At 40.2% G+C, this 14,148-nt stretch overlaps 1 long non-coding RNA gene across 1 annotated transcript; it reads left to right on the top strand.

Moving 5' to 3' along the window:
• The first annotated feature begins 2,134 nt into the window (after positions 1–2,134).
• Positions 2,135–3,913, top strand: LOC110211318 (uncharacterized). The gene is made up of 3 exons (XR_002325355.2): positions 2,135–2,306; positions 3,132–3,190; positions 3,398–3,913. It is a non-coding gene; the product is annotated as an uncharacterized LOC110211318 (long non-coding RNA).
• The last annotated feature ends 10,235 nt before the right edge of the window (positions 3,914–14,148 follow it).

The following is a 14,148-nucleotide window of genomic DNA, read 5'->3' as shown; positions in this document are numbered from 1 at the left end:
TTCTTTCTTTTGACCCTGTCCCTCCTCAGAAGTATTTGCTTCTGATTACCCTCTTTCCCAATCTGCCCTCCTCTCTATCACCCCCTGCTCTCTTGTCCCCTTCTCCCCCTATTTTCCTGTAGGGTAAGACAGATTTCCATACCCAATTGAATGTGTATGTTATTCTCTCCTTAAGCCAAATCCTATGAGAATAAGATTCCTCATTCCCTCTCACCTTCCCCTGTTTCCCCTCCACTGTAAGAGACTTTTCTTTTCTGTTTTTTTTTGTGAGATAATTTACCCCATTCTACCTCTCCCTTTCTTCTTCTCCGAGTATCATCCTCTCTCATCCCTTAATTTTATTCTCCAGATATGACCCCTTAATCTTCAACTCACCCTGTGCCCTCTATCTATCTATATATACACACATACAATTTTTTTCCTTCAACTACCCTAATACTGACAAAGTTCTCATGAGTTACAAATATCATCTTTCCATGCAGGAATGTAAACAGTTCAATCTTAATAAATCTCTTATGATTTCTCTTTCCTGTTTACCTCTTCATGTTCCACTGGAGTCCTGTATTTGAAAGTCAAATTTTCTGTTTAGCTCTGGTCTTTTCATCAGGAATGCTTGAAAGTCCTCTATTTCACTGAATGACCATTTTTTCCCCTGAAGGATTATACTCAGTTTTGCTGGGTAGGTGATTCTTGGTTGTAATCCTATCTCCTTTGCCCTCCGGAATATTATATTCCATGCCCTGCGGTTCTTTAATGTAGAAGCTGCTAAATTGTGTTTCCACAGTACTTGAATTGTTTCCTTCTGGCAGCTTGTAATATTTTCTCCTTGACCTGGGAACTCTGGAATTTGGCTACAATATTCCTAGGAGTTTTCCTTTGGGGATCTCTTTCAGGAGGAGATCTGTGGATTCTTTCAATTTCTATTTTGCCCTCTGGTTCTATATATCAGGGCAGTTTTCCTTGATAATTTCTTGAAAGATGATGTCTAGGCTCTTTTTTTGATCATGGCTTTCAGATAGTCCAATAATTTTTAAATTCTCTCTCCTGGATCTATTTTCCAGGTCAGTTGTTTTTCCAATGAGATATTTCACATTGTTTTCTAATTTTTCATTCTTTTGGATTTGTTTTACAGTGTCTTGATTTCTCATAAAGTCACTAGCTTCCAATTGCTCTATTCTAATTTTTAAGGAAGTATTTTCTTCAGTAATCTTTTGGACTTCCTTTTCCATTTGGCCAATTTTTCTTTTTAGGGCATTTTTCTCCTCATTGGCTTTTTGGACCTCTTTTGCCATTTGGGTTAGGCTGTTTTTTAAGGTGTTATTTTCTTCAGTATTTTTTGGGTCTCCTTTAGCAAGCTGTTGACTTGTTTTTCATGATTTTCTTGCATCACTCTCATTTCTCTTCCCAGTTTTTCCTCTACTTCCCTTACTTGCTTCTCAAAATCCCTTTTGAGCTCTTCCAAGGCCTGGGACTGATTCATATTTTTCTTGGAGGCTTTGGATGTAGGAGCTTTGACTTTGTTGTCTTCTTCTGGTTGTATATTTTGATCTTCTTTTTCACCAAAGTAAGATAATATAGTCTGACTCTTTTTGCACTGCTTGCTCATGATCCCAGCCAATTACTTGAGTTTTAAACTCTTTGTTAAGGTAAGAGTCTGCTTCCAATGTGGAGAGTGTACTGTCCCAAGCTTCAGGGGTTTGTGTAGCTGTTTTCAGAGATACTTGTAGGGACCTGTAAATTTTCAGTTCTTCCAAGGTGGTATGATAAGGGGTGAGGTGTTTACTCCTTTCCTGGCCTGTGAGCACAGGTATTCCTTTCTGTCCTGTAACTGTGAGGAGGGGCTCCTCTCCACAGCCACTCCAAGCTCCACCACACCAGTGCTCCTCCTCACCCCAGCACTGCTGCCCAGAACTGTGACCCAGATCCACACACGGGCAAAGCAAAAGATTCCTGCCTCAGCACTGGCAAAGAGATTCCTGCAATCCCTCTCTGATCAGCCACTAGATTCCCCCTCAGTCTGTGGGCCAGAAGCTTGGGAAGCAGCTGCCCCACCCCCCCAGGGCCAGGCTCTTGGGGAATGGAGCTGAAACCCCGCCTTCCTCTCAGCACTGACATAAACAGAATTTTCCCACTAAACTTCTAAGTTGTCTTTGGCATTGGTGGATTGAGGAGTCTGGAAACCTCCACAGCTGTCTGCAATTCAGTCCTCTGAGGCCTGCTCCAGGTTTGCTGTGGCCTGTGTGCCCACACCGTGCTGCACTGCGCTCCCAGCCCAGCGGGATACACCTTTCTGATCAATCCTCCAGGTTGTTTTGGGCTGGAAATTTGTTTCACTCTGTCTTTTTGTGGGTTCTGCTGCTTCAGAATTTGTTTAGAGCCATATATTTTATGAGCATTTGGAGGGGTTTGGGGGAGAGCTCAAGCAAGTCACTGCTTTTACTCTGCCATCTTGGCTCCAGCTTATTTTTATAGATGATGAAACTGAGGTTAAAGAGGTTAAGTGACCTGTCCAGGGTCACATAGCTATTAATTATCTGAGGCTAGTTTTGAACTCATGAAGATATTTTCTAATTCTAAGCCCAGTAGTCTATCCACTTTGCTCTGCTACTGCTGCTGCTGCTCTTCTTCTTCTTCTTCTTCTTCTTCTTCTTTCTTCTTCTTCTTCTTCTTCTTCTTCTTCTTCTTCTTCTTCTTCTTCTTCTTCTTCTTCTTCTCTCCCTCTCTTCATACCAAAACAGTCCAAGGACAAGTTTCTATGCTTTTTTTTTGTTTAAAATTTTGAAAATTGTAGTTTGATCGTTGCCAGTCCTGTCTAATTCTTCATGACCCCATTTGGGGTTTTCTTGGCAAAGATACTGGAGTGGTTTGCCATTTCCTCCTCCAGCTCATTTTACAGATGAGGAAACTGAGGCAAAAAGAGTTAAGTGACTTGCCCAGGGTCCCACAACTAGTATCTGAGTCTGGATATGAATTCAAGAAAATGAGTCTTCCTGCCTGAAAACTGACACTCTATCCACTTGTCCCCCTACCAGCCCACTGAAGATTGTATAGGTATATAAAATGTGCAAAAATAATAAAATAGTGCAGGTTGTATTAATTGAAGAAAATATTGTGATTTAATTCTTCTACAGGCCAACCAAGGGAAGCTTTGGAATTGCCTCAGTAGCAGACATGATAACAAGGATTATAGGTACCTAGTTCTATTCTTATATGATTTCAATTTCTTATGTTCTCTCTGTTATGAAATCTTTTCATGCCATGTAGTTTGCAGACTAAGTTTTTAGTATGCCAATATCTATTATGATTATTTTTTATTCTAAGCCTTATTACTAGTCATAAGCTTAAATTATTAATTAATAACAATCCACTAAAGTGCTGTGTTGCCTCATCATGGCAGGGAGATCACCTTGGACTCGTCAAGCTATGCCAGTGAAGCATAAGCTCTTGCAGACCCTCATCATCCTGGAAAGGCTTTTCGTCATTTCAGAAGACAGACTGCATTTCTTGTGTCGTAGGCTGGCCACAGAGTAGTGGACTATTGGTCCTTAACAACTTTTGAAAATCATCTACTCCTTAAAGAGACATTGCAATCTTGGTAAGTGAAGAATACTTGCAAAAACATAAATTGTTGAAATATTGAAACCTAATGATATTAAAACTTTCAGATGAATCTTCCTAAACCACACATCTGACCATGTCATTCCCTCCCCCCACTCCTCTGCTATTCAATAAATTCCCATTGCTTTCTATTTCCTCTGAAGCAGTGGTGTGCTGATAAATGTTTAACGACTGGATCTCCAGAAGGGGGAAAAAGTACACCCTACACACTTTTAAGATTAATCTGCACTATTTACATTTTCTCCATCACTTCTGTAAGCCTAGATAATCAATAAAACTATAAATCAATCCCTGATTTGTAGCATTTGCTGATTTCTAAGACGCAAATGTTCACACTGAATATTTAACAGTCTGTTCTCAGAGTTTGAATTGGCTCCAGCAGACTCCTGTTCTACGATCAAATACAAAGTCCTCTCCTTGGAATATCCCTTCACAACTTTGTCCCCTCCTAACTTTCCAGTCTTTTTCCATCTTACTTCTTATTCCCACTCTCCAAGGTAGTACTCTATTTTGTGATCTAGTAACACTGACCTCCTTGCAGTTTTTCATCTGTAGGCTCCTTCACCCACACTCCAGGCATTTTCTCTGGCTGTTCCCCCCTGCCTGAAATGTTTTCCCTCTTCATCTCTACCTTCTGGCTTCCTTGGTTTCCTTCAAGCCCCACCTTATATGCCATCTTCTGAAGCCTTTTCTGATCCGCTTAGATGCTAATACCTCCCTTCTATTCATAATCAGCAATTTATCTTGCATACACAGTCAGTACAGAGCTGTATGTGTATTATCTCCCCACTCCGTGAGAGAAGGAACTATCTTTTGCCTTTCTGTCTATTTCCAATACCTAGCACAGTGCTTAGCACATAGAAGATAGATAATAAATACTCATTGCCTATTATATTTTTGTGATGCATTAACATTTACAAAGGTCTTTCCTAAGTTTCCTTTCCTGATGAACTCTAAGTTCCCTTACAGTTTTATATCTATGATCTTACCACCTCAGGAATTTTCCCTCCATCCCCCAAGCATAAACACCTTCGGATCATCTGGGTTTGCCTTTAAAATTTTAATTTGATTTATTTTTTTAATTTAAAATTGTATTTAATTTTTAAATTTTAATTTTAAAATGGAATTTTAAATGCCATTGTTTTTGGTTTCGTTTTTGCTTTTTGGTGAGGCAATTGGGGGTTATGTGACTTGTCCAGGGTCACACAGCTAGTAAGTATCAAGTATCTGAGGTCAGATTTGAACTCAGGTCCTCCTGACTCCAAGGCCGGAGCCTTGTCCACTGCACCACCTAGCTGCCCCTTAAATGCCATTTAAATGACATTCTCATAAGGACAATAAATCACAGAGAGTTAGAGCTTAAAGGGACCTTGAAGACCATATATATGTGTGTGTGTGTGTGTGTGTGTGTGTGTGTGTGTGTGTGTGTGTGTGTGTGTAATCATAGTTATCTCATCTTACATCTTTATTAAATTATTTACCAATAATTTAAAATTTATTAATTATACTTTCATATTAATATAATATATTAATTTATTATTTTGAAGGTGGTATAAGTTACTAAGTACTTTAAATGCAATAGATAATTTTATAACTAATCTTGGAGGTTACAGGGAACCCTAGAATTTGTAGAGTAGGGGCATTGAAATGGTCATACCTACTGTTTAGGAAGATTATTTTGACAGCTGATTGGATGATGGACTGGCAGAACATGCAACAGGTTGCTGCAATAACCTATGCATGAGGTGCTGTACCAGGATGGTGGCAATGTAAGAGGAGAGAAATGGATATTTGCAAAAAGATCTTGTGAAGGTAAATCGATAGGCCTTGGCAACAACATATCGGTCAAATCCTTTAGGTACTTGCTACAGCTGTCCAGAAGACAGAGGTCATTTTAAAGGACATGACAAGGGAGGGGACAGGAAAATGCCCATTCTGTCTGTCATTTGGCAAAACTAAAAGAAATGCTGGGGTGAGTTTGGAGCCAGATATTAAAGGCTTTAAATGCTAAATACAAGAATTTATATTTGACCCTTAGGCAATTGAGAGCCATTGGAGTTTATTAAGCTTGTGACATAGTTAAACAAGAAGCTATGAAAAAATCACTTTGGCAACAGCATGAAGGATGGTTTGGAGCCAGGGATGCCAATGAAGAGGCTATTGCAATAGTGAAAAGAAGTAATGAGGGCCTGAACTAGGGTAGCCCATATGGGAGAAGAGAATAGGAGACTGATGCCAGAGGTGTTGTGAGCAAGTTAATTATAAACTTGAACCAAGAATCCTAGACCTTAGTGAACCCATTCTGGTCCAAGACTTCTCTACAGATATCTAGAGGTCTACACACACACACACACACACACACACACACACACACACACACACACACACACACGCACTCACGCACATGCACACATACCTTCACTTTCCCCAATTCCTTACCCTTCTTATGTCAGTATTTTCTTCTTTCCACTTGATTCTTTCTTGGATTAGGGGGCTCCTGACTCAGGATGTGGTCCTGGATCTCCCCTGCCCTCAAACTATATCCCCACCTGAGATGGCAGGAAATAGAAAGCCAGAAAAACAAATAAAACAGGATTTAGAGCTTCCAGAGATGTTAGAGGTCTCTTAGTTAAGCTCTCATTTTACACAGGAGGAAGGTGAATGCTAACTTAGTAGACAGGGTGCTAGACTTGGGATCAGGAAGACCTGACTTCACATCTTGCTTCACACACTGACTAGTTCTATGATCTTGGGCAAGCCTCAGTTTCCTCAGCTCAAAATGGGGATAAAAATAGCACCTACTTCATAGCATTGTTGTGAGGATCAGGATTAGAATATCTGTATTCGGTAAACCTTAAAGTGCTGTATAAATGTTAGCTCAAGCTGAGAGTCATATGAGTTGCCTAAAGTTGTTTAGCTAAAGAGGAGAAGAGCTAGGATTGAATCAGACTACAAATTTAGCTGCCAGGACAATTGCTTCTTCTCTGGCCTGTGGCAAAAGTGAAAACAACAATCACCAGAAGGAACATTTATATAACACGTTAACATCATTCTGTTCCATGCTCACAACACTTTAATGGCAAAGGTGGTCTAGTATCTATTACCCCACTTTACTGATGAGAAAACTGAGATTCATTTTTAATTTTTTTTTTTTTTGCCTTTTGGTGAGGCAATCAGGGTTAGGTGACTTGCTGAAGGTCACACAGCTAGTAAGTGTCATGTGCTTGGAGTTGGATTTGAAATTAGGTTTTCCTGGCTCTAAGGCCAGAGCTTATCCACTGTGCAACTTAGCTGCCCCTGAAAACTGACATTCAGAGAGATTAAATGATTTATCCATGATCAAATAGCTAGTAAATAACAAAGGTAGGATTCAAACCTGAGTCTTTTCAAACTCTAGAGCTAGCACTGTTTGACATAAACTAATCTGGGCCGGTGTAGTCTAGGGAAGCAGAGACCTGGAGTCAAGCACAACCAGGAAACTATATTCCAATTCCCATGGAGCAACAGTATCATGTAAAGAGATAATCACTTCTTCCTGTTGTAAAACAATGGAATTGGACTAGAGATCATTGTTTTAGAGCTAGAAGATACCTCAAAGGGCATCTAGCCCAACCTGCTCATGCTATAGATGAGGAAAGTAAGACCTGATCTCGTTAAGCAATTTGCCCGATGTTATACAAAGTAAATATCAGAAGGACTATTTAAACTCAGCTAGGTCTTCCGACAGCAGAACCAGCGTTATTTCCACTGTACAACAGCGCCTCCTTTTTTTTTTTTTTGGTTAGGCAATGGGATTAAGTGACTTGCCCAGAGTCACACAGCTAGTAAGTATTATGTGTCTGAGGTCGGATTTGAACTCAGGTCCTCCTGAATCCAGGGCCAGTGCTCTATCCATTGCGCTACCTAGCTGCCCCACAACAGTGCCTCCTTAAATATATTTCCATTTCTAACATTTATATACTTGAATCTGAAATTCTGAGGTTTCTTATACCTGTTACATTCCATGTCTGAAGCCCTTTCAAAGGCTAACATATTATGTTTTAAGGACTCCTTCAGCTCTAATGAACTATGAAAATAAGGGATAAGATTAGAGTCTATATATAAAGAAGTAGATAGAATTCCTCAAGCCAATCACTAAAATCCATTCATCTATGTTCAGTCCTTATAGTTTTTGCTTATATAGCATTTTTACTAGCTCCTAAATTGAAAAGGAGAAAGAAATAGAGGTAATGTAGGCCCCCAGCCTTATGGTACATTGAAAGGACCATTTAGCATAGGATTGGGAGAACTCTGTTTTTAAAGATATATGACATTAGACTGCACCTTGCTTTTTTTCCTCTGTAAAATAAGTAAAGTTGAGGCAGTCAAGGAACAGGAACATCACGGTTTAGTGGACAGAGGAGTGTTTATTGAGTCAGAGAATGTGGATTCAAATCCCATTTCTGCTACTTACCTTTTGTTATTCTGACACATCTCTGTGCCTTTATTTTCACATCTGTAAAACAACATTCAATATGGTGATCTCTCAGGCCTTTCCATTTCTAAAAAATCATGAAACTATGATTCTTAGGAATAGTTATGATCACAGTATCCATTGCATATTACATTATAGTGCTTTATAACAGGATTTTTTTTAGAATGTGGCTTATTGTTTTTGTAGTTTGTTTTTATGCTGAAAGGGTGTGTAGCAATGTATTTACTGCTAGGGATGTTGTTCTGGGCTGGGCCTGACTCAGGCTAATCCCTTAGTAATTTAGGTTCAATGCTAGGATGAAATAGGATGCTCATAGGTCATTTAATAGTTAACAAACAGATTTATAACCACACCACAGGCTATTATATGGTTATATATTCAACAAGGATAAGAATTGAAGATATCTTCAGTTGATACAGCACAGTGAATCTCCCTTGCCTGAGCTGCCCATCTTGATCCACCAGCTATGTATCAGACAGACTCTCTTTAGCTCCTTATAGCTGTTTTGTACTTAGGTGACCAAGAAATAGTGTCAACCAGAGCCTCTAGTCCCCTGAGCCAACTAAGTCTTGCGGATGATCTCAGTGTCTCTTAAAGAGAATGGGCTTAATACCTCACTATCTATGTCACATAGGATAAATTCTACCCTAGCTCACATGGGGATGAAGGTTAGACTATTCCTCCTGCCACAAATACACAATAAAAAAAGTGTAATAGTCTGCTCTCTACAACGTTTTTTTTTCCTGATAAGGAAGCTATGACAGACATGTTATATTATTTAAGAATTATAAGGTACCTTGAAACCCTTCTAGTCCAATCTGGACTTAACTGATAATACACCTCCATCCCCACCCACCTGCCCCAAGGATATCACTGACAATAGTTCATCCAGTTTTCATTGAAAGACCTCCAATGAGGAGAAACCCACTCTATCCAGAGGCAGCCCAAATTGTTAGGAAGTTTTACCTTACATCAAATTGGAATCTGTTTCTCTACAACTTCTACCTCATCCTACACATTGGAATCAAGCAGAATGTGACTAATCTATATGATTCTTTTATATAAAAGACTTTTTTATGTTCAAAGACAACTATCTTATCCTTCTCCCAGCCAATTCTTCTCTTTTCCAGGCTAAACATCCCAAATTACTTCAATCTTCCATATGGCATGGTGTCCTCTTAACATCTTGGTTGCCTTCTGTTGGAATTCATCAGTTTATCAATTCCTTCTTAAAATATGGCTCCAAAGCCTGAACATAAGTCCTCTAAATGTGGGCTCAGGCAGAGTAAAGCAGGAATCTCACCTTGCTCCTTCTGGATATCATTGTTTCTTTTAAGGCAGTCTGCATTAACATTCTTTTTTTTTTTTTTTTTTGGTGAGGTATTCGGGGTTAAGTAACTTGCGCAGGGTCACACAGCTAATAAGTGCTAAATGTTTGAGGCCAGAATTGAACTGAGTTCCTACTGACTCCAAAGCCAGTGCTCTATCCACTATGCCACCTAGCTGACCTTGGCATTTGTATTTTTGACCTCCATTTTACATGTTGATGTATATTGAGCTTAAAATCCATTAGAACCCCCTGGTGTTTTTATTTTTCACTAGAACTATCGTCTAGCCACGTCTCCCTCTCCTTGTATTTAGAAGTTGATTTTTTAAATCCAAATATAGAACTCTATATGTCTAAATATTAAATTTCATGATATGAATGTACTCAAGAGAAATACAATCACCAAGTTACCAGGATACATTTAGGAAATGGAAGAGGGCAGAGAATATGATTGTGATTAAGAGTAGACAAGGTTGATCCTGGAAGACACCCTGGAAGCACCGAGTCATCAGTATAACTCAGAAGTGAAGAGAAACCGAGGTATTGGGCTAAGAAAAAGAGGAAGTATGTTGTGGTTTGGGTAAAAAGGGCACTGAACTATAAGTCAGGAGACACTGGTCTCCTAATCCTAACTTATATAAAGCTTTTCCCCTCTCTTGGCTTCTCTTCCCTCTTTCAAAGTGAGAGGTTCAGACTAGGCAATCTCTAAGTTTCCTTTTCTACCATTCTATAATTGTGAAATATTGGGCCTCCACAGTCAAAACTCACAGGACAGATCAAGTAAGATGTTCTAGTGGAGACAGTCAGGCACAGGTGATTACAAATGGAAGTAGAGTATCTGGGCCTGAGGATATGTTGACAAAGGATTACAGTTCTGGGAACCTGATAGAGCAAAAGCTGACTCTTTGGCTGGAATCTGGGCCATAGTCCTATTGGTCACAATACCGGTCCTGACCTGCCACCCCTATCCCAGACAGGTTCTTTTATTACAAAGCAACTAGACTCAGACAAACCAAGTCTGTCTCGCCTGCTTGGTTATCATGTCGGTGAGGAGACATGGGACCATCAGTCTGACAAGAGGCTGTCATGGATCTGAGCTGTTTTCTGTCTATGTTGAGCAATAACAGACCCAGGAAAAAGCCTCCACTGGAAGCATGCTGGCTCTGCCCACAGGATCCTGATGGGGATTGGCAGCTGAATTCATTCTTCTGACAGAAACAATCTTTCTCCCTGACCTTAGGACATTGGGGCATAGTGGCTAGGGGAGCTTGGAGACCCCAGCACGTATAAAAGTACTAAAGCCAATGATAGCTCCATGGAGACTGCCCAGAGCAAGAACTTAGGGGAGCAGCCAATGCCCAGTATATCCTGGACTCTGTCCAAGGGCCTGCCCTTCATTGTTGATTGATAGAGGCCAAATAGGCATCCCTTATGCGGTATGATTGGAAAGAAATCAGGGCTGCATGATATGATGGAAAAGGACGTGGAGTCAGATGGCCTACAAAAAGTCTCACTCTTGACTATGTCACTTTAGGCAAATCACTTCATATCTCTAGGCCTTGTTTTCCCTGCCTAGATGTAGCAGCAACTGCGTTTTTTTTTCCTTCTCTCTCCACTCTTCTTACAGGCAATATTCTCCAAGATAGGTGTGGTAGGGAATAGCCTAGGATAATTGGAATAATTTCACCAAATTGCTCATTGGAGATTAGATTGAATTTAAAGCAGAGATTTGAGGTTGGAGAGAAATTGTTGTATTTTGTCAAGTTCCTCATGTATTAGGGGTACTCACTTTGAGAGTAAAGAAACTAACAATTATTCCTAAAGGACAGAGGCTATCACTTTGGAGTTAGTGACTGAGTTCTGCTTGGGAATGAGAAAAAGCAGCACAATATTCCTGATTCCTCTGTGAACTTCTATGAGACCAGAGGTTAGTTGAAACAATACCTCAAGAGGATAAACTCCTCAATGTGGAGGTTTCTCTTTCGGTAATGTTAAAACTCTGATTCAGTGAGTGTTGTGTCTCATGTCAAGGCAGGAAAACTCTGGCAATCAATATTCAACAAGACACAGGAGCTACAGAAACATGGTCCCTGTGACACTGGATGCTACTTAAGAGTGATTTCTCTGGAAGAAGAGCCATAATGGGGAGAGGCACTGCCTCTACCAGTGAGGGGCCCGAGAGCGGGAAGAAACACCAACTCCAAGGACCTCTGAGAGGTGATGCCTCCTGGATGTCATGCCTAGATGTGATTGCAAATGACTGACATTCTCTAGGTCGGGGGGGGTGCAGTGGCACGGGTGGGGTACTCTTTAGTGTGTGTCTTTATTTCCCATGAACATTGATGTGGTTTTATTTTATTCTCTTTAATCTGTCAATAAAACTTTCCTTCTTGGAATTTAGTGAACTTCATGCTTGCAAGAAGAGTTTGAATCCTCTAGATATCAGGAAAAATTATGCTGGGTGGACCCTTGAATTTTTGGACATAGACAAGACGTGCCAAGTTTGAGGTGGCATAGATGGCTTATGTTTTACATCACTGGAGGGAACATTGACCAATGATATCATAGATCCATTCCCATATCTGAGGAAGAGCAATGACTTGCTGAGAAGCATTCCCCTCACCCCACATTATCAGGTGCTGGTCCCTCACCACCTGACTCCTGGAGGGGCAGATTTTTTCTTAATATTTCTGAAATCTAAGTGGCGAAGGAAGAATAAGGTGATTAGGTCACTGAAGGCTGGACTTAACTCACTGTTTGCACTACCCCTGTAGCTTCATCCCAAGATGGTAAGAGATAGAACACATTTAAGATAGCCTACATTTGGACATTCATCAGGAACTCACTTCCTAATCTCTGAGTTCCTGCAAAGAAAGGTTTCCAAGATACCTTGGCTGTGCTGAGGTGCAGACTGTAATATGGCTTAGAATCCCACTTAGAACCTGTGCTCTGTTACCCTGCACACCTGGAGGCTAAGACTCTGAATCTCCTTTGGAATGCTACCCCAGGAATCAAAAGTAGGAGGGACAAGAGGGACACAAAAAAGGAAAATGAGAAGGTAACAACAAAAGCAATAACCCATATTATTAATTTTGTCCTTTGCCCTCAGGGAGGCTTCTTATTTTAGTCACACTCTGATCAATGTGATCTGAGCTTTTCTAGTTCAGTGCAATATCTAATGAGGCAGGTTGACTCCTGGGGTAATTGGAAAGACTGTAGCAGTCTAAACTTGATCGTCTCTGAGGTTTCAAGCCTCAGTGTTTGGGAGGATGATGGCACCACTTATCAACATAGAAAGGTCATAAGGTGGGATAGGTTAGAATCCTAGAAGAAAGATGAAAAGTTTATTTATGGACACTTGAAGGTGCCAACAGGACATCCACATGGACATGTCTAATGGATAGTCAGAAATGAAGGGCTAGACATCAGGAAAGAGATCAGAATTGGAGTTATAGATATGCTTCTGGCCCAGGAGAGATCCTACTGTATCAGACAGTTATACAACTTAGCAGAGGCTTATAGAGGTAAATAAACAGAAGAACTTTAGAGATAAATTAGCAAAAGAATTTTCAACTTCTGGTTCATAGCTCATTCTGTCCACCCCCCTCTTTGGAGAGACTTCAAGGGAGTCTGTAAACTTGGGAAGGGAGAATTGCATTTTTATTTTCATTATTTTCATTAGCCACATATTCTGAGAGGAAATCCATAGGTTTCAGTAGAGAAGTTCATGCAAAAGGGGTTTAGATCTTCTCATCTACTCAACCCCTTCAATCAAGAAAGAAGAACCTGAATCTCAGAAAGGTCAAGCTGCATGTTGAAAGTTGTTTGAGAATGAGTCCTAGGGCTGGGACTTAAAATCAGATCTCCTGTTTCACATCTTACTACTCTCTCAAGTGGACAGCACTGTTGGCTGGAAGGAGAGGGAGGAAAGACATCTGGCACTACAGGCTCCCAGGAGCCAGTCTTCATGATGCTCCACTCACTGCATCCCTTTCATTGCTCAGCCGTATATGAGGTAGTTATGGGAAGGTGCCATGACAAGGATAAACTTAAGCCCTGAAGACACCAAGCCAGAAGGTTATGGCTTGAGTAGGACATTCAACCTATATTGTTTCCCCAAGGGAGGAGGAAGAAAACTCTCTAGACAGCAGAAGTCTATAAAATCAAAGCCTTATAAAAGTCTATGTCCAGTCAAGCATGACCCAGGAGATGAAACCTGTCCAACATACTGCCATTTACTCAGGACATGATGCTACCAAGACTGTCTTCCTTCACAGATGTTAAATTGAAATATATATGCACTGATATGTATGTTACATACATACTTATATAATGTATGTTTTACATATGTGTATATACTCATAGATGAGATATATATAAAATATAAAATTATATATACATTTATTTTAAAAACCCAAGTCTTAACCACCTAGCTAGTTGTCTCTAATAAAACAGCTCTACTAGAATAATGCAGTGTCTGAGAGATTGGGTGTAATATGGTTAAATGCTTTTACAATCCCCCATTAAAGTAAGTGGATGGAAATTCATAAAATATTTATAGCTTTTGAAAAGTGTTCATTCACAGATCTGTCCAGAATCTCAAGCAGTGCCAGGACAGCTGGCATTGGTAAAAACTGTACCACTATGGTATCATTTTCCCTGGTATCAGCTTCCCTGAGCACCTGAGTCTCCATGCCAAAACCCAACATCTCACAGGTACCTTGTAAGC

This window comes from Phascolarctos cinereus, unplaced genomic scaffold (assembly GCF_003287225.1).
Source record: "Phascolarctos cinereus isolate Bilbo 61053 unplaced genomic scaffold, phaCin_HiC Scaffold_2;HRSCAF=192, whole genome shotgun sequence".
NCBI classification, from domain to species: Eukaryota; Metazoa; Chordata; class Mammalia; order Diprotodontia; family Phascolarctidae; genus Phascolarctos; species Phascolarctos cinereus.
This window is presented reverse-complemented; position numbering and strand designations above follow the sequence as displayed.